We start from the raw sequence: 21,246 nt of genomic DNA on the forward strand, positions 1-21,246 counted from the left end.
TCTCTCTATTCACTGAGTGCATTCCAATGGACATAGTGTGAAGTATTTGGCAGTTAGAGGACCTGGATTTTTCCAGGTTTTGCCACTGAATCTAAGATGTCATTGAAGGAGTTCAGAACAAATCTCCCCAGAATGTGCCACTTTGGCATGCAGACAATTTGAGCTGAAGACAATCAAGATCCGAAAGACTTAGGAAGAGCTTTTTATCTCCCCCTTAACCGCCTAAAATAATTTAGATAAAGGGCATGGTCCAGGAAGACAGCTGTCACCTAAAGTGACTACAAAGAGTATGGGCTAAGTGTGGGGGTTGGGAAAAGCCAGGCAGGTCCTGTTTGTTTAAATTCCTCTCTGTGTCTCATTGTCTCTTCACAGTATGGCAAACATTTGTTTATAAAACATTTGCTCTTCTCATCTTTTTGTGAATTTTCTTCTTTCCCTCTGAAGTCACAGATCCCTCCCTCCTTCTCCTTAGCTCAGGGATGGCAGGTAAGCCTCAATTGCATACCTGCCTGTGAGCCTCATATTCTTATGGGGCCCCATATGTATGTATCTAAATGTGTTTTCTCCTGTTAATTTGCCTTTGTTAATTTGATGATTAGATCAGCTGAAGAACCTAGAAGGGTAGAAGGAAAAGTTTTCTTCCCCTGCATCATCAGTTATAAGATACTCGTACACCATTATTTATGTAATACTAAAAAAAAAAAGTGGTTCAAATTAAATTATGGCATAATGCTTCCTAATTACTTAGAAACTTGATGGTAAAATTTTTGAAAACACTTTTTATCCTTAGATTTTTAAACTTAGATTTTAATCATGTTCACTATTATGCATACATCGAAATGGAAATATGAATGAAATACACTTATTTAATTCCTAGGGAGTTTTCAAATTAATCGTCCAATTCTTTTAAATCAATTCTCAACACAGAATTTCCATGTCCATGTTTTGTTTTTATATCTGTGTTATACCATGGGATACATATGATCTTGTCCTCTGTGCCACCGAGAGCATTGGCAATCCAGGATTTCTTAAGATGGTGCTCCACTATTATCCTCAAGATTTTCTTCCAAGCTGCCAGCACCCATTCTGCAAATGATGATGTTGGTACAGTCTTGCTTGGTGAGGTAGAGGCATACTTTTTTCAATAAACCTGAATAACAAAATGGAACAGAGTTTTATCTACCTGTGATTATCTTTCTTTCCTAGATCCCATCAAACACTTGGTCATTGCATGGAAACAAAATGTGAAATTGTCATCATTCCTTCAATGACAGCTATTTGTTTCACTAATATTAAATTTACACCCTGATGCTTTGTTTTGCTGCCACTCTACAATCTCTTAATGTTTCGTTACCGAATCTTAGAATAATCAGTGGAAGATATTTTAAATACCAGTGAAATTTAACATGTGTGGTAATAACAGCATATATAAGTTAATTGAAATAACAACAATATATACATAATGATCAAGCTGGTGCCCATTCATGCAGGTGACCACCTGGCTGCCAATGATTCTAAGATACCACAACCACTAGACACATCTTGATTTCAGAAATGTTCAAATGGGGAGGAGGAGTGCATCTTAGAATTGATGAAATATGTAGATTGCAAATAAAATCAAGAATGTGTTTAGATTATTTCACTTAAGCCTCAGCTCTCATGTTTCCCCTTCCCTTTTTTTGGGATCACTAGCAGTTGCAAAATGAGATTGAGGAGAAAATCTAGGGATTCTACCCACATTTTGAATAATTTAGGTACAACTGTTTAACGTGGTTGTACTTCCTAACAACAGTTGCCTCTGCAAAGCAGCAAGGTTTTCAATCTAACTCGGTCCCATGTGTGCTTTAGGGAGCTTGATTTGAAGAAAAAACATCTTGTTTCAGAACTCTTTTCTCCTGGTTCCCTTCCTTTATTACAAAAGCACATCTAGGGAGCCCTTCTCTCAGGAAAAACCATTGAAGTCTTAGCTAATAACATCTGAAATGACTCAAAATGATTCTTTAGGATTGTGTACATTTTAATAGGGAATTCTGAAAGAGAGAATGAAGCCTTCAGTACCCCCAAAATTAATCTCCCAAAAAGCATATGTTGGGGGTGAAATTTTGGTGGGAGACATTTCCCAGCATACCTCTTCCTTCTGCCTGCTGGTGAGGATGGCTCAGCTTCCTAACAAGCATGAGGGTATGAGCTACAGATGCCCTTAGTGAGTTGTCTCACCAAGTCAGTCCCTTGGGTTGGAGATTTGCTGAAGTGCTTCTTACTTTGAGATTTAAAAGAACAAGCAGGCCCTTCTGGGATGTTTACTGGAAGGTCGAGAATATCAGTGCCATGCCAAATGTCCAAATTTTCCTGGCATCAGTGTCTTGTCTTCAAAAGAGTATGGTTAGATAGAGTGATGCCTAACACCCCTTCCTGCTCTCCCATTTTCTCATTCTGTGGCATAATATAGTGGAAGAAGAACTGGGAGAGAAGAAAGAGTTATTAAGTCCTGGTCCGAAATCTGCCACCATCTAGCTATGTAACCTAATGCAGGTCACTTTACTTCTCTTAACCTCAATTGCAAAAGGAGGAAGAGGGAGAAAATTATGTCTAAAATTCTATCTAGGTCTACATTCTGTTTGTAGCCTTCGTTTGTAAGTGATATCATTGAAAACCTTGTTCAGAGACACATATCAAATGTTATTCCAGCTCAGAAAAAGATAAGTTCAAAAAAGAGGAAATGAATAAATGGAAACCAATTTTAGATTCTTAGGTGAGTATTACAGTAAAGAAAAAGGAAACTTTAAAAGTCTAAAAGAGAAGTTATGGACCTAAAATAATATTAATATAATGTATGGTTTTATTGTGAAAACAATTTCATGAACATCCTTGGAAGACAAATAAATGACTACACCACTGACAGAGGGAAGTTTAATAGTGTGTTTAATAAGGAAGAAAACCTACTATGAAAAACGAACTCAAACCCCTGTATGGCAAAGTGGGGATGATTTGGAAGAAGAACTAGCAGGAACAGCAGCAGTAGCCCAAGGTCCAAGGTGACAGCAGATACAGAGCAGCTCATTTGGAGCATGAGGTTTCAGGGCAGACATAGAGGTGATCACAAGCTCCTTGAACATAGGTCCTGCCACAAATTAAGGGGCAGCTCTACTATATGCACCGTGAGAAGCAGCCCCAAACTCTTCAGTACACCAGTAACAATGGCCAGGAGTTGTGGCCACACCAACAATCACATTTGAAATACCATGCTGAAATTTCTATCAGGTATCCTTGAAAGGGATTCTTATCTTTATACTAGAGATATTTTTAAAGTATTTATATAATTATAAATAAATATAAAATAATATTTATAAAATAATTTGAATTGACGGAAGAATGTGCTAATGCCTATTGATGGTTCTTTGTGGTGTAATGAAAGTAATATCAATGTAATAATTAATGAAAGAAAGGACAGAGTTCTTCACTACTAGTGAGTTATACATGACAGTATGCTGTGTGCTGTGATCTCAAACAGAAGGAAAAAACTGGAAAATAAAATTAAGTTATGATAGTTGCAACCCTACAAGTAGAGGCTATGTTTTGATTATCTGTTTTCTGTCTTCATCCATAAATTCACTCTTTGAGCAATAGCTGGCTCACATACAAGGCTGGTTAGTTTTCTTCTGATTCACCTTCACGTTGTTCCCCCAAAGCCACCTAATGGCCTACCTGCATCATATAACAGCTCCACACTGAGTGAGCCACATGGACTTAAAAGTTAAAAAAACAATTCCTGGGTTTAGGTTTTTCATTCAGTTTTTTTATTTTTCTTTTAAAGATCAGATTTGAAATCCAGTAAGATACTTCATGATGTTGTTCCTGTTCTGCTATGTACCTGAAATGGTGACTCAACCTGTAGCTCATGAAACAACACCCGGGCTAAACCTTCAAAGCAATTAGAAAGTGACTCCAAAGTTTAAATAACAATTCATTCAAAAATATATATACTGAACACTGAGGTGTGGAGGAAAACAAGATGTATTAGTTAGGTTTTTTTCTGTATAACAAATAGCTTCAAATCTCAGCAGCTTGCTATGATGAACATTTATTTAATACTCTTGGGTTTATAAGTTGGCTGTCATTCCAATCATCTCAGCTGGGCGAGGCCCAACTCCTCATAGGGCTCATGTCTGCTCCACATTGTAGGACTCAGTCTGAAGAAGAAATGACCCCTGGGCCGTGATCTTTTCATGGAGGGTAGCAGCTCAAAGGAGTTGGTGGAAATTTGCAATGCATGCCAGTTAGCTATCAATTTCACCTTTCAGTATCTGCTCTGTAAGAGTAGACTGAACTCTTTACTCATTTTTTCTTTATAGCGAACATGTCCTTTACAGTAAGCTTTGTCAGTGGAGGAACATTGCATGGGAAGGAGGCTTCTTTTCCTGGTTCCAGTGTGCTGAGTTTTGCTTCTTGCTTCTGTTGCATGGTGCATGTGTGTAGACACATCTAGTGGTGCTCTGTCCTAGCTATGTGATGAGAGGGTGCCATCACTTAGTGCTCTCATGGCCTGGCTCAGGCTCAGTGATCTGCAAGACATGATCCTCCTGATGTGGACACTGGTGCACTCCAGACCTCAAGCTGGCGGTGGTGCTCCAGCTTTCTTTGCATACCCATCCACAAGTCTTGGCTCACTGGTACCCCAGAAGCTGTTTCCTACAACTGTCCCAGCATACATACCATGTATCACAGACTGTGTACCATCTTGCCAGTGAATGGCCTCCAGCTACCCTGACTCCCTCTGTGCTCCTGACCGTCAGCCTCAGCTTACCTGCACCCCAGAGGGTTGTTTCCTGATACCTGGTTACTGTGGACCAGCTCTGGCCAGGGCGACCCAGCAAACTCCTCCATCATCCAATGGGCTACAGCCATACCTGCTCCAATGAGATCTAAACGTGTGCTTGGGAAGCACCCCCCTTCCAAATTTGTCCTTCCTTGAGTGCTCTCTCTTCGGTCCCTAGAGTTCCCTTTCTATCTTTACAGTAACTGCTCTATCATAGTTCAACAATCCATTATATTAAACTTCCCCTATTCAAATTACTGTGTAGTTTCTGTCCCCTGATTGGACTTAAACTGATGTACTATGCTATTTAATGCTTTGGTTCAGAACTTGTACACTGCCATTTCTGCCCATATTTCGCTGGTCAAATCAAGTCAATCAAGTCACATGACCAAACCCAAGTTACTGAGGCAGGGATATATCCTCCACTTACTTTAATGGGAGCTACTGCAAAATCACGTGGCTAAACACATGGATTCTATTACAGGGAGTTAGTAAAGAATTGCAAACAATAATTTAACCTATCATTTGGAACCTGCTTATGGAGCATATTGGGAAAGAAAGATATTAAGAAATTCCTGGAATAATAAGGATTATGAAAGGAGAATACAGAGCATTTGGGGAGAATATAGTCTGTAGCATCATAAAAGCATCATTATCTCTTAGCTGGGCAAAGAATTGGGAAAAGAGATTTATAAGCAGAAGGAACAGCATGTGTAAAGACAAGAAATCAAAAGAACACTTCAGCAATATTGAAAGAAGTTGTATGTCACTGAACGATAGGGAAAAATTCAGATTGTTTTGCATTAATTGCAATCCATTGACAGATGGTGACAAAAAAATTGCAAAAGTGTTCCAAGAAACATTGTTTTCAGAATATAAGGAGAATTTAAAATTCCAGTATTAAATTATTTTTCATGACATTTGCAGCACATACTCAAGCAAGATATTATGTCATTGCATAAGTCAAAGGGAAAAGAGTTCGTAACTAACCCCACAATTTAAGCCTTTGTATGTCAGTTGGGTTCATTGAAACTGTGAGGAACAGAAAACCTAACTTAAACTGGTTCAAATAACAAAGTGACTTTATTAGTCCATATGACTGTACAGTCTAGTGTCTGATTTAGTGGCCCCATATCAGTAAGGACTGAGTTTCCTTGTGTTAATCCATTCAACTTCATCTTGAGGCTAGCCATGATTGCGGTCGTAGAAAGATTACTAACAGCTCCTGCCTCCACTTCCATCCAAGTTATAAAGCTATTTGTCCAAGCTTCATTTTATGTCAATATTAAAATCATCAGTGAGGGGCAGTGTCATTTATAAATAGCTGTATTTATTCTCTAAACTCAAAGAATGGTAAAAGAAAGTTTTCTGGGATTTAAGTTTTAAGTGGGCTATGTTCAGCTAATCGATAAATTAATTTCCCAATATAATACACCTCTGGGTGTAATTTTGGCTTAAGTCTATGGGAGAAACACATTCTTTTCCAGAAGTCTGTTTAGATAGAAATGATATACTCTATGAGAATAATGTCCAAACCAGATTGAATAAAAGCGACTGGGCAGAGACCAAAACTTATTTGATTAAGCAATTCCCTGACACTCAGAAAATATTGTGATATTTCATCATGTGTGGGTTAGTCATTCAATGGAGGTAGGTCTGAAAAAAATATCAGTCATAAATTGTGAGATATTATTCTACTACTAGAGAGTTAAATGTATACCGTTTTTGAAATATGAATTTGAAATACTAGGCAGGTAATAGGAAGAGAAACAAGAATAGGCTAGGATAGGTGGCCAACTCTAGAGGCTGCTTAACCAACATAATAAAGGGCCCAAAGAAAATTCCTGTATCTTTGTTGAGATTTCCTATCTTTTATTTCATTGTGATTGTATTTTTCTTTACCTTGTTGAGCACGATTATAAAGCTGCTTTAAAGTTCATATCTGATAATTCCAAATGTCTCAGTCATCACAGGATTGACATCTATTGATTGTCTTTTCATTTAAGAATGGGTCCTATTTTCTTGGCGTTTTGTAGGTTAAGTAATTTTGGGTTGTAATTAAAAGTTATGTTGTAGAGACTCTGAATTCTGTTAAATTCCTCCAAAGAGCATGGATGACTTTTTGTGCAGAGATTTAACTGAAAATTCTGTTCTGCCCCTGGTATCAGCTTATATCTCAGTTTAGTTTCTTTAGCCTCAGCTACAAGCTTCTTTGAGTCTTCACCATGCATGTGAAGTCCGGGAGTCAGACTGTGAGCAAGGTTTCAATGTAGAATTTGATGTTTATCTGCTCTGCCTCTCTTCTTTCTTGGCCTCCCTGCACTTTCCAGCAGCTGTGGCCTCTGTGAGTTCTGTCCTTTGGTTGCCCAGGCCAGAAAGAAAGCAGGTCAAGATAGCACCGTACTGTGATCACAGCCTGCCATTGGGCCAAAACTTCAAAAACTGGGAACTTTCAATGTGCTAATTGTTTGTTTCAAATTTGAACTTCCCTGTAAAATCTGCCTAACTTGGTTTATTCTCCAGAGCTTTCATGTAATTGTTTTTTATAATTTGCCCAGAATTTATAGTTTTTATCCATGGGAGATTAGGTCTATTAGGAGCTTATGCCAACATCTGGGAAGTGAAACTCCAGCACTAGATATTCAAACATGAATTTAAAAATCATCACTTGCCTCAAAGAGCTCAAAGTCTAATAGAGGAAGTCTACATATAAACAAATAACTTACAACACAAGATTATCAAGTGTAATATTTGACACATAGTCAATGTATAGAGTTGAACAAAAACAAAAAAATCAAGAAAGCTTTGAAGGGAGTATCTAATCCGATCCAGAGTCAAGAAGACCCATGGTGAAGAGCAAGGTTGTACATAGTCAGAGTAAAGGACGATGGATGGGAGAGACCGAAGGGATCCAAACCATGACCTGACATTTGTATAAATCTGGCATTTCAAATTATAATTACATCCACGATCTCATTTGATTTTCAGTGAACCCAGTGAAGTCAAACTATTGTGCCAATGTACAGAAATACTTTCCATCTTCTTGAAATTAATCCAAGCTTAGATTACTCAGTGTAAAGCAAGAGTTTAACACTGTCTTTATGTGAGAAAAAGAATGTACATGTTAACCCCAAGTGGAACTTGAGAAGAATAATATTCTATTCATTCAAATTGTTTTTAAGCATAAATAAAATGTAACATTGGCTCCCAAAATATTATGAGCAACATCCTATCATCTTTGTTTCAACCAAGAAATTTTATTGTTTTAAAATTCTGCCCAAACTCCCCAGAGAACAATATTTCCTTCAGTTCGCATTTTTTGTTTCTTACTCTCTGGGAAAAAGTTACAATAACATTGTCTTACAATCTTGTACACACACACACACACACACACACACACACACACACACACACACACACTGGGGGTGCCAAAAAAATGTATGCACATGACTTGTATTCATCTTTTGTTATCAGTATATATTGAGTATTACAATTTTAATACAGTTATTTTTCTTAAAATGTGTATGCATTGTTTTGGCACCCTCTGTATATAGTCACAGGATGTAAAAGTACAGCATAGGGAATATAGTCAATGGTATAGTGACAGCCATATACGATGTCAGAGGGGTAGTAGATTGGGAGCGGTTATCACTTTGTGAGGGGTGTAAATGTCTAACTATTACATTGCTTTGTACGTCTGAAACTAATTTAAAAAATAAAGAGAAAGGTCTTTCTTATATAATCTAGAAAAAAACCCATTAAAAATATCAACTTTATTCCAAACAAGTAACCACTCTAAATTTTTCTTATCAGTTCATTTGGTACTTATATAATGAGTTCTTGTGATGATGGATCTTGGGTCAGTAGGGTCATGAAACCATCTGCTTCCTCATGAACAAGAGTTCTGGAAGTCCTGACTCAGTGCACTGATATGATCTCTAAGTTGTCTAAGCGATGCCATCAGAAACCTGAACCCAAGGATCCTTTTATCAAAGTGTCAATAATTTGAATTACCTTTCTCACAAGGCTCTGAGATGGTCCTTTTTTGTTGGAAACTCAAACACGAGCCTTCAGGCAAGAATTAGAATAAAACAAAAACTATTTGCAAAGAGACCTTCGCTGAAAACAAACTTTTATTACTTTTCATATGTGAAATGATCTAATGAGAGTTTATAATAAGAATAATGCAAGTGACGAGGAAATTAGGTTGTTTCTGGGTCATGAAAAGCAAAAATAATAAAGTCATTCTAAAAATGTACACAAAATGTCTTGAAACAAAATGATTATGCCTATTTTCAACAAAGCTAACGAATGTTACATTTGATGTATACAAATGGATGAGCAAAAAAAGGTGAACATAATTATTTAAAAGGAAAAAAATCTTGAGATATATATTAATTCTGAAAGACAATGTATATAATATGCCAAGAATATTCTAAGCGTATATTAAGCACATCAAGTTAAAAAGATTCAATAAGTCTGGAGTAGGTTCTTGATATCCGTATTTTTATAAAACTTCATGGGTAAATCTGATGTGTATCCCCAATTGAAATCCACTGGCCTAGAAAATGCTAGATTTAATTAAAGAAGTAAGGCTATGGTCTAGTTAGCATTTTTAATATCTGAAAGTATGACTGATAACACTATACTGTTATTGCCTAATATCAGGCAAAGTACGATCAGGACTTTGAGAAATAGAAACATAACACGGACAGTAAGGGAATCCATGAATCTCTAGAAACTTCCCATAAAGCACATAATTTCTTAAATATATTAATGACACTTACTTAAGCAAATTTAAGCTAGGGATGGCTGAGTATCTCTTCTCATTTAACTACTCTTCCCAAGTAACTCATCAGTAGTTAACTAATAAATAAACCTAATATGTCTAGCACCTCTCTTTTTTGGAAGGTAAAAGAAACAAACTTTTGTGATTTTCCAGAAGACCTTGAAGAAATCAGAGATAGTTTTACGTGTAAAATATGTTCTGAAAGATTTATTTAACTATTTCTCTATTTAGGATCTGATTTGGAGAAGGCAAAAATTTTTAAAGTTTAAACAGGAGACTTGGATACTTGATTAAGGTAGGAGTATGGGTGCCTGAGAAACAATATTTGGTTCTATATTTAATCAAAGTGTCAATAAACACTTTAAAGTAAAAAAAGAAGGTAACATGATTGTAAAGAATCTTAGTTCTTTTATACATAAGGAATGAGAAACCTTTGTTGTTTTCTTTAGTACTCAAGTATATAATAAAGTCAATATAAAGTGCAGGAAATTATTCTGGTTAGACAGAATCTCTGCTGTCTAGAAAGTAAAAAATATCCCTCATATTACAGGCAAAGGCAATAAGCAGTAAACCAAGGAAATATGCTCATAAAAACTGAGCATGCTTTACCAAGATTTTAACACATTTCATAACTTTTTTTCAGACTCAGGTATTACAAAGCAGGATAAATAAAATTTACTTTCCAAATTTTGTCCTTCATTAGCTCTTTCATATTCTGGAACAAACTGACCCTTTAAGACAGATCTTAGGGGTTCTGCAAGGTAAGCAGTAATTTCGTTATAGTAGTAAGATGTTATTAATACACAATATGCTCATAATTACTATCTTTAAAAGAGTCAACAAGTAAGTGTTTTAAAATTTACTCAGTTTTTATTTCTAATGCAGTAAGTATTGATAGTTAATCCACATACACAAGTTCTTTTGGGTCCTCAATAAAATTTTACACATATGAAGAGGTTCAGACATCAAAAAAAAAAGAGAAACTGAATAATACTGCATTAAAACCAAAGTACCCTTTCTTCCTTGAAAAACAGTGGCAGGTGCACTGTGGCAGTGTTATTTTTCAGTCACTATTTCTCCTAGAGTAGTTTCAACCATTTATATTAACTATAACCTTTAATGAAAGTAACTAATTTCATGAAGAATAAAAGGAGGGATGGATAATTGAGAACTTTTGTCTTGCACAAGCATTTTAGCAAAGAGGCAAAGCTCATAGTACAAGTTTCTGCAGCCACACACTTCCCTTTTACACCTTCTCAAAGTGGCAAAAATGAAACATTCATTGACATGGCCCAACGATACAACCTCTCTGTGGCATATATAAAAAGCAAAAGTTTATAAACATAAAATTATGCCTGGTAATTATGTGACCTAGGTAGTCAATGGTGAGTCATTAATTAAGTCAATCTAACATCAGCCCCAAATTTTAAGCTACTTTAAGATCTTTGAAATTATCTTTAAGCTGACATACTACAAAACATAACTATAGCTGAAATCAAACGTTTTTCAGAATGACTCAATTTTGTTAACACAAATTTACATTTTTCATAATCTTAAACATTAAGTAGAAGTAGTGTCAGCTTATTTGATCTGTACACGTTTAAGAAAAACATATACAAGTAGAATAAAAATGTATTTACACTGATAAATCAGAGAAGATATAGCTGTTTTTCTTAAACCAAAATTATTCAACTAGTCTTGTTTGTCAAAATTACATGAATTTGGACTCTTAAAAAACATTTTTCAGTTAGCTTTTCCTAAAAAACTTTTTAGCACATTTAAAGTATTTGAAATTCAATGTCCTTGTTTTCTGAAATTTGGGGAAATATTCAATTTCTATATATACTTATTTATGTTTATAAACTAATACAGATTAAGACTTCAAGAAGTTCAAAACAGAGCCCCTTTAACTTGAGATACTGTATAATCTAATTGATTAGTATTCTCCAGAGATAGGAAGACATTGTACACACAAACAAAAAGTAAAGAGCTTTCTGAATTCTAGACACACAGACATGCAGACACACAGAGAACTTAATAACTCCAATTCTAAAATTGCAGCCATGATTCAAGGATAAATACAGAAACAGGAAAGCTCACTGATCTAGATGTCAAAGAGCTGTTCTTCTCAGTGGGCATGAAATTCTTAACTGATTTGATCTCAAAATAGGCAAATGGAAAAAATAAACAAGAACTAACAATCTAAATTTCCTGATTTTTCTTATCAACATAGAATAGATCCGTACCACCATTTACCCATTTACAGAGATCACCAAAGGGTGACATCATAAAACAAAATTTCCAACCATTACAGCATAGCACAGTGTTTAAGAACACTGTATTCAGGATGCTGGCTGCCTAGGATGGAATGCCACCTCCACCACCTACCAGCTCTGTGACCTTGGGCAGGTCAGAACCTTTCTTGGTTCCAGTAACATGGGGATAATAATAGTACCTACCTACCAGGTTGTTGTGAGGGTTATAATATTAATGCTATATACACTAAGGAGAAAAACTAACTGGTTGATTGTATCTGGTTTCATTGCTGATTCAAAGCACGTACCCCTAAGGTAATCCCAGTTTTTCAGGATTTTGTCTTCCGATGGGTGCCATAACAGTCTTCAGTGGGCCATTCTACTTTTCTAACAGGCCACTACTTCTGAGTGATGGGATCTTACCACTATATTCCATACGTATGATCTCAATGTCACATTCTTTTACACTGTGAGATGAGTTCCTTGGCTATTGAATACCTCGATGGTGAATAAAATCTTCAACCCACTGACTACTGAGCCTGCAAAAGCATTGCAGGCAGGAAAAGAAAACCCATACCCACAAGATATATATATATATCTTTGCCTCAGGGAATGGTGTCATATTGGAGATCCAGCATTGGCTTCCGTGAGAGACAATAGCTTACTAGCTAGTACAGAGTTTACAATTTGTTGGAAAGATTTTATCTCTAACCCTGTTGTTCCTCTTAGGGATGTCATAAAAACTGAAAGAAAAACTATGCTTAGTAAAAAAAATTGGCATAACATACATGCAATAAATATATTGCAATATTAATTACAGTGCTTTTATATTTCCCAATAAAATCAGGGTTTTCCAAAAATTTTATAAAGGGCATGAATTATTTTCATAACGGGAAAAAGAATTTTTAAGAAAAGAAAGCTAATCATAATAACTTCGAGTCTAGCTGTGCAACTCACCCTCCCCACCAACACCAATGAAAAGAAATTAGTTGCCTTCCTTGTTTCTCCCTATGGTAATTATTTGCTCCATTGAAGAGTTAAATAATTTTTTCTTTCTATTTAAAAATTTAACCATGTGAAAATATAAATTTTTATTTCATTAGACGAAAAAAATTTCTTATGCAAACAACAAAACTTGCTGTGCAATGAAAATTAGAATTCAAAAGATCCATCTATCCACCTATCACCTTTCTATCTCTCTATTTACCTATTTATCTACATCTATCTAGCTATCTCTGTATCTATCTATCTATCCATCAGCCTTTATGATGGCCTCCAATAATTTCCACATGCTTTTGTGTAACTCACTCCCCTTGAGGGCAGGTCAAATTTAATGACTTGCTTCTAATGAATAGACTATGGCAAAAGTAATGGATGTTATGTCCAAAATTAGGTTACAAAGAGACTGGCCTTTCATCTTAGGTACCTTCTCTTGTTCTCTTACTCACTTGCTCTGAAGGAAGCCGATTGCCATGTTTAGATCTGCCCTGCGGAGAGGCCCATATAGCAAAGAGCTGATGCCTCTAATAGTCAGCAAGGATCTGAATCCTGCCAACAGTCATGTGATGTGAGCTTTCCCCCAGTTGTGCCTTGAAGTGACTGTATACTTAACTGACTCCTTGACTGCAGCCTTGTGCCAGCACCACTCAGCTAAGATGCTTTCAAATCCCTGACCCTCAAAAACTGTAAGATAAATGTTTCTTGTTTGGATCTACTATGTTTTGAGCGGGGGAGGGTATCATTTGTTATGCAACAGTAGCTAACTAATACACTCCTCATCATACCTTATGTGTAAGTTTTTTCAGATTTCAAAGATTTCCACATACTGATCTCATTTAATCTCCACAGTGGTCATTGGAGTAATGTACCCATTTTACCGATGCAAAGGAGTGGTCACCCAAGATTACAATTCGTGAGTTCTAGAGGCGGGAGCTAGGAAGTTCTAGAGGTGAACTCCCAGCCTGGGCTAGTTAGTTCTACTACATGCTACCCATTTAAAGAGTATCATTCCAAACTCATCCGTCAACATTGTCACTACAGTAAATTTCGTATCTGTAAAACATACACCAACATGACTTTCCCTGAGATAAATATCCACTAAAATGTTATAAAATACAGCAAAAGAGTCTAAAACAAAACTGTTTCTCCCTTAAAAAAATAAAATATTGCCTTATAGAAGTCTTTGAATATGAGCTTTTTTCCTAGTTAGTTGGCCCAATACAATCCAAAAAGGATTGGGCTAGAGAAAAATAAGAATTAATATGCTTTTATCTTATACATTTCAGCAGCAATTCACTGGCTAGTTATGGTAGTAGGGCTTTGTTATAAAAATATCTTAATAGAGTGGTCATTATGTAAGGCACTTAAGTAACTAGGCAGATTGTTTTCTCAGAATATCTTGAAATTTTCAGGTAAAGACATTAAACTAATAAGAAATATGGAGTTCTTGCTAAGGAATGTAATCAACAGGCATTTTTGTCCAATTCTCAACTACCTGCCTAGGCACTTGCCTTGTGAGTTTCCTGAGGGCAAAATGTCACCTCACATCTCAGAACCTCAGTTTCCTCATCTTCAGACTTAGGCTGATGAAAATGTTTATCTGAAGGGTTGTTGTGAACATCAAATGAGGACGCTCTTAGTCCTTCCATTAACTCCCAATCTGTCATCCCACTCCTGGCCTCCCTTTCTTCCTTACACAACCGGGATCAGAGTCTCTCCTACCCCCATCCTCTAGTTACTCCCACCCAGGGGTAAAAATATCCTGTAATATCACATTTTCCCCCCTGTTTTTTTTATTTTTATTTTTTTATTTTTCAATTACAGTTGACATTCAATATTATATTAGTTTTAGGTGTATAGCATAGTGGTTAGAAATTTATATACCCTACGAAGTGATCCCTCCGACAAGTCTAGTACCCACCTGCATCCCCACGACTGGTTTTATATCTGTCAATTTGTACTTCTTAATCCCTTCACCATTTTCACCCAGCCCCCAACCCTCTTCCCATCTGGCAACCATCAGTTTGTTCTCTTTATCTATGAGTTTGTTTCTGTTTTGTTTGTGCATTTATTTTGTTTTTTAAATTCAACATATAAGTGAAATCATGTGGTATTTTTCTTTCTTGTCTGACTTATTGCACTTAGCATAATACCCTCTAGGTCCATCCATGTTGTTGTAAATGGTAAGATTTCATTCTTTTTTATGGCTGAGTAATATTCCATTGTATACATGTACCACATCTTCTTCATCCATTCATCTACTGATGGAAACTTAGGTTGCTTCATATCTTGGTCATTGTAAATAATGCTGCCATCAACATAGGGATGCGAATTAGTGTTTTGGATTTCTTCAGATAAATACCCAGGAGTGGAATTGCTGGGTCATAAGGTAGTTCTATTTTTAATTTTTTTTGAAGAACCTCCAAACCGTTTTCCATAGTGGCTGCACCAATTTACCTCCCCACCAGCAGCATACAAGGGTTACCTTTCCTCTGCATTCTTGCTAACACTGTTGTTTGTTGATTTGTTGATGACAGCCATTCTGACAGGTGTGAGGTGGTATCTCATTGTGGTTTTTATATGTATTTTTCTGATGATTAGTGATGCTGAGCATCTTTTCATATGTCTATTGACCATCTCCTCTTTGGAGAAATGTCTATTCAGGTCCTCTGCCCATTTTTTAATCAGATTGTTTGTTTTTTTGGTGTTAAGTTGTATGAGTTCTTTATATATTTTGGATATTAACCCTTGTCAGATGTATCATTGGCAAATATCTTCTATTCAGTAGGTTGTCTTTTCATTTTGTTGATGATTTTCTTTGCTGTGCAAAAACATTTCAGTTTGATGTAGTCCCATTTGTTTATTTTTTCTTTTGTTTGGCTTGCCTGAGGAGATATATCAAAAAAAAATATTACTAAGGTCATGTCAGAGAGTTTACTGCCTGTTTTCTTCTAGGAGTTTTATAGTTTTGGGTCTTACATTTAAGTCTTTAACCCATTTTGAGTTTATTCTTGTATATGGTGTAAGAAAGTGGTCTAGTTTCTTTTTCTTTTCTTTTTTTTTTTTTTGCATGTATCTATCTGCTTTTCTCAACACCATTTATTGAATAGATTGTCTTTACCCCATTGTATATTCTTACCTCCTTTCTCATAGATTAATTGACCATATGGGCATGGGTTTATTTCTGGGCTCTCTATTCTGTTCTATTGATCTACATCTCTGTTTTAATGCCGTACCATGCTGTTTTGATTACTATAGCCTTGTAGTATAGTACAGTTTTATATCAGGTAGCGTGATACCTCCAACTTTGTTTTTTGTTCTCAAGATTGCTGTGGCTATTTTGGGGTCTTTCGTGGTCCTATATAAATTTTAAGATTATTTGTTGTAGGTCTGTGAAAAGTGCCATTGGTATTTTGATAGGAGTTGCATTGAATCTATAGATTGCTTTGGGTAGTATGGACATTTTAATGATGTTAATTCTTCCTATCCATGAGCACTATATATGCTTTCATTTATTTGTATCTTCTTCAATTTCTTTCTACAGTGTCTTATAATTTTCTGAGTATAGGTCTTTTACCTCCTTGGTTAAATTTATTCCTAGGTTTTTTGGGGTTTTTTTGATGCAATTGTAAATGGGATTGTTTTCTTAATTTCTCTTTCTGATAGTTCTAATATCACCATTTGTATTCTCTGTTTATACACCCAGAAGCTGAACACTGTTGGCAGAAATTACACAACTGCATGGCTAGGTACTACGTACTTGTGGGTTCAGTTTCATTTAGGTCCACAGTATCATTCCTTGATTATTTCACTTGTTCTTTCTTGGATTGTTCACACGTTCTTTAATCCTTGAGCCTCATACTTTCATCAGATGACAAAGCCTCTTTCTTTGTGGAGAATAGTTGAGGCCATCAGGGATGACTTCCTGTGACTTTCAGCCCAGCATCCCTACAAACACATCTTTAGTCATGCGCATCCTTAACTCCTGTCCTCCAGGCTCAGAAAGTGCTGCTTCCCTCCTCTTCTTAACAACCAACCAACCCTTCCACTTTAGTCATCATCTGCAGGCCTTCCAGCTCCTCTTTTTCCCCAGGATCCTGCTTCCACAGTCATAACCTTTCTTGAAAGGCTTTGCCTTTCTGCTGGCTCCTTTCAACAAATATCCTAAAGTCTCTCTTTTCCTGAAATGCTTCTTTGAACATTTGTCCCTTCTATTTACTATCCAGTCTCTCTCAACTCTGCTTCTCATCTTTCCCAGTGGCTATTTTCAACTTCTTACTTCCCGTTCATGTCTCAACCCACAGTAACCTGGCTTCTGTCCCTACCAAACTGCATTATATAAAGTGACCAGGGACTTTATATTTACCAAATCCATCGGACACTTTCCATCCTTTATCTTACTAGAACACTCAGCTATTCTGTTTTTCAAGGATTGAAAGGCAAAACAATCAACTAAGAGTAAGAAAAGAGATAGTGGCTTCTGAAATAAATAGGTTTCTGATTCCATTTTTCAACAGTGCATCATTCCAAGTAGTCTTTCCACTAATTTACAAATGCAAATAGCAACAGAAACCATGCAGCATGCACTAAACTGGCTGAAATGATGCCATCAATTTAATGACAGATTCTTTGAGTGATTTAAGTATCAAAACTACCAATTATCTACTTATTCGTGATAATAAACAAAAATTAAATGATGGAAATAAAGCTATTTAAAAGTCCTGTGTTTTCAATATCATTGAAGTAACAAAAATCTCTCCAAAATTTGTATTTAAATAATGGCAGCCTTTTTCAGAACACACAAGAGAGTGTTAATAACTGATGAAGAAGCACAGGCAGCTTTGTTCTTTGCTACCAACTTTACAGAATTTACTAAATATCTTATAGACCTGAAACATGCAGTTCTATTGCTATGAGAAAAATCACATGAAATTGGAAATAACAACCTCTAGAACTATGTGCAAGGTGCAAATTAGCAATGCATCCAAGGATCTGTCCAAGTTGTATAAAAAATGAAAATCAATAGTTATATCCACTTGGGGCAAAGCTCATAACAGAAATGCAATTTAGGGAGAATGTAATAAAAGAAAAGGTTGTTTGGGGAAAGTGAAAAATAAAAGCCTCATTCTTAGATGAGCAGTTTAGATGTCCAGAGGAAGGGAACTGATTGATTTTCATGTGCTTCCCTGCCATGCTATCCAATGCAGAATCCTAGGGAATTACCACACAGATGAAAACAAGGTATTAGCAACTCATGGGGTTAAGGGAGGCAGAAGTGTTAAGTAGTCATATAGTAAAAGGATAGCCAAGGTTGTAGACTGGATTGACTGATACCACATAGCCAATTTACAATGTCAAGTGGATACAGACCAGACATGTCGAATATCAACATAACAAATAGACTATGCCACATCTCAAAATTGTCGAGGATCCAGTTTCAGGGCAAGGTGTCTACAGCTTCTGGAAATTTCTAGCAGAGAACAGGCAAGAGGGCAGCAAAGTGAGCAATAGTGTATCCCATCAGGTACAGAGTGTGAGGACACATCACACAGGTAGACAAAGGGAGGTCCATCCTTAGGTAGAGCCCTGGCAAGATCCAAACTCCCACTTTCAAAGATGTTTTAGGAACAAGTCTGGATCCCATGATGGAGATTGTATGAGTTTCCTTAGCTGTTGTAATAAACTACCACAAACTTGGTGGCTTAGGACAGCACAAATTTATTATCTTATAGTTCTGGAAGTCAGAAGTCTGAAGTGGGTCTCACTGGATTAAGATCAAGGTGTTGGCATGGTTGCATTCCATTCTGAAGGCTCTAAGGGAGAATCCATTTCCTGGCCCTTTCCAGCTTCCAGAGGCTGCCCACATTCCTTGTCTTCTGGCACCTTCCTTCACCCTCAAAGCTAGCAAGAACAAGTTGAGTTCTTAGCCTATCACATCACTCTGACCTTTGCAGCCTCCCTCTTCTAATTTAAAGACTCTGTCATTACATTGGTCCTACCTGGGTAATGGAGGACACTCTTCTTATCTTAAGGTGGACTGTTTTGCAAATTTAATGCCATTAATATAGTCCAAGTTTCTGCGGATTAGAACATAGATATCTTTGGGGGAATCATCATTCAGCCTGCCACAGAGATAAAGGTACATTTCTGGAATAAGAACTTGGAATGAGGACAAAAGCAGAAATCCAGTTCGATAAAATGGAACACTTAGTGAAAAGCCTAGAGTTTGGAATTTGGGTAAGTCCCATGTCAAAAGAGAAACAACATGGAGAAAATAATTGAGCTGTGCTTCTGGAAACAACTTGAAGGCAGATAAGTTATCCCTGAATGACTTGATATTAAAGTTCATTGCTCCAGTTGGACAGTGTAGGGGGTTGGTAGAACTAAGCCTACAAAATACTTGCCATTACAGGACCCAAAATTGCAAACTAGTCTGGGACTGTTGGGAAGGGGACAGGATGGTTGTTTGAAGTTTGCAAATAAAATGAGTGAAAAAGCTATTGTGACAGTTATTTTGAGATATTAGCCTATGAGTTCAGACAATTAAGTTTGCAAACTCATCCTAGAAAAAGTGCTACATACCTCATTGCTGAATGTCACTATGGTCACCTTTGAAGTACTCCCTTTGGGAAGCTTTGCACTGATGCTAGCGCCTAGTCCACCCTTCAAAGCAATTTTGGAACTCTTTTTCTGGAATTACCATCAGAGCTGTCATTGTATTACCCTTGATGTCCTGAATGTCATCAAAATGTCTTCCTTTCAATATTTCCTTTATCTTTGGGTAAAGAAAGAAGTCACTGGGGGCCAGATCAGGTGAGTAGGGAGGGTGTTCCAATACAGTTATTTGTTTACTGGCTATAAACTCCCTCACAGACAGTGCCGTGTGAGCTGGTGCATTGTGGTGATGCAAGAACCATAAATTTTTGGCGAAAAGTTCAGGTCGTCTTTTTCACGCAGCCTTTTCAGCATAAATTTGGTTAAGTGTTTGCCCTGTTGAGACAAATTCATAATGAATAATCCCTCTGATATCAAAAAAAGGTTAGCAACAGCTTTGCAACAAGTTCGCCAACTTAATTGTCAGACCTTGTATATTCTTTATCCTCCAGTTATTTCCCCCTTTCTCACTTTCCTTTCCACTATCAACTCATTCAGGGAGATAGCTGGTCTCTGCTCATTGTCAGGGAAGAGGTAGCAAGGGAGAAATCAACAAACATTCAAATTTCTTCTTGGATTTGTGTTTCAAAAGCTTATACTCTCAAGACATAGGAATAAAAGTATTTGAGAACATCATTAGTGAGAACTAGAGATTTGAGGGTAATGAGATTTCCAGCAAAGACTTAAAAAGATTCCTCTGTATCGTGGGGAGGGAGGCAGAAGAAAAGTGGTAAGAGTATAGTGATTGGTGGATCCTAGAGCAACTGGCTCTGCTGGTGCAAGCAGGAAATAGAGCTATGCTGAGTCCAGACAGCTGGTACCCCAGCAGCCTCACAGACAGGTGCCATCTCTGTGGCAGAGTGGAGTGAGAATGGAGCAAAATAATCCCCATGTCCCAAACAGTGAGCCACAAGTAACACATCTGCTGGATGAGAAAAAGTCAGGACAAAGAAACTTCAGGATCAGATTTTTTCTATTTCCGTCTCCTTGGTAATACTTAAGGACCTTCCATCCTAGAAAAAGTATGATTTAGAGGAAACTCTTGAATCAACTGAGATTAGATTTTTGTCACTCCAACAGAATCGGAATTGGGAAAGAAAAAAAACAGATTCCTAGAGACAATGAACAGCAATTCTAGGTGAAATTAACATAATAGCTCTAATGAGGAAACTCTTCAATGGGGACTAGAAATAATAGTCATACATCGGAATATACTCTCTCCATATCAGCTTTCTTTACTAGAGAGATCAATGCAGACAAAATTAGACATTAATATGCATATATTATTGCATACTGCATAAGGTTGATTAAATTGGGGCTTGAAATCTGTAGAAAATGCAGTTGAAAACAGGTGGGTGATTTTTAAAGCATCTCTGGAGAGGGATGGATTCTTTTCTACTGCTCTGAGAGGAGTTGTGTTGTTTCCTACTGCTCGCATTCAGGGAGATTTTATTTTACCTGGGTGATCATCAGAAATGAGTAATTTTATATCAAATAAGCATTCTTCTCAAGCAGTAATAGTGATGATACTTGAATTGAAAAAAATAGTTTACATTTACCTGAACTAACCCCAATGGAGTTCAAAATATTTTCTCTCACATCTTTATTTTTTTAATTAATTAATTATTTCAGTTTTAGGTGACATTCAACATAATTTTATGTTAGTTTCAGGTGTACTTCATAGAGGTTAGACATTTATATAATTTATGCAGTGATCCCCCATTAGTCTAGTA

At 36.6% G+C, this 21,246-nt stretch overlaps 1 long non-coding RNA gene across 1 annotated transcript in view; it reads right to left on the bottom strand.

The window, feature by feature from the left end:
- Window positions 1-797: 797 nt before the first annotated feature.
- LOC141569669 (uncharacterized) overlaps window positions 798-21,246 on the bottom strand; it is a 118,558-nt gene continuing 98,109 nt past the window's right edge. The window contains exon 4 of the long non-coding RNA XR_012493405.1: window positions 798-1,150. This is a non-coding gene — a long non-coding RNA (uncharacterized LOC141569669). The remainder of the gene's footprint in view (window positions 1,151-21,246) is intronic.

Source organism: Rhinolophus sinicus, chromosome X, assembly GCF_036562045.2.
Source record: "Rhinolophus sinicus isolate RSC01 chromosome X, ASM3656204v1, whole genome shotgun sequence".
Taxonomy (NCBI): domain Eukaryota; kingdom Metazoa; phylum Chordata; class Mammalia; order Chiroptera; family Rhinolophidae; genus Rhinolophus; species Rhinolophus sinicus.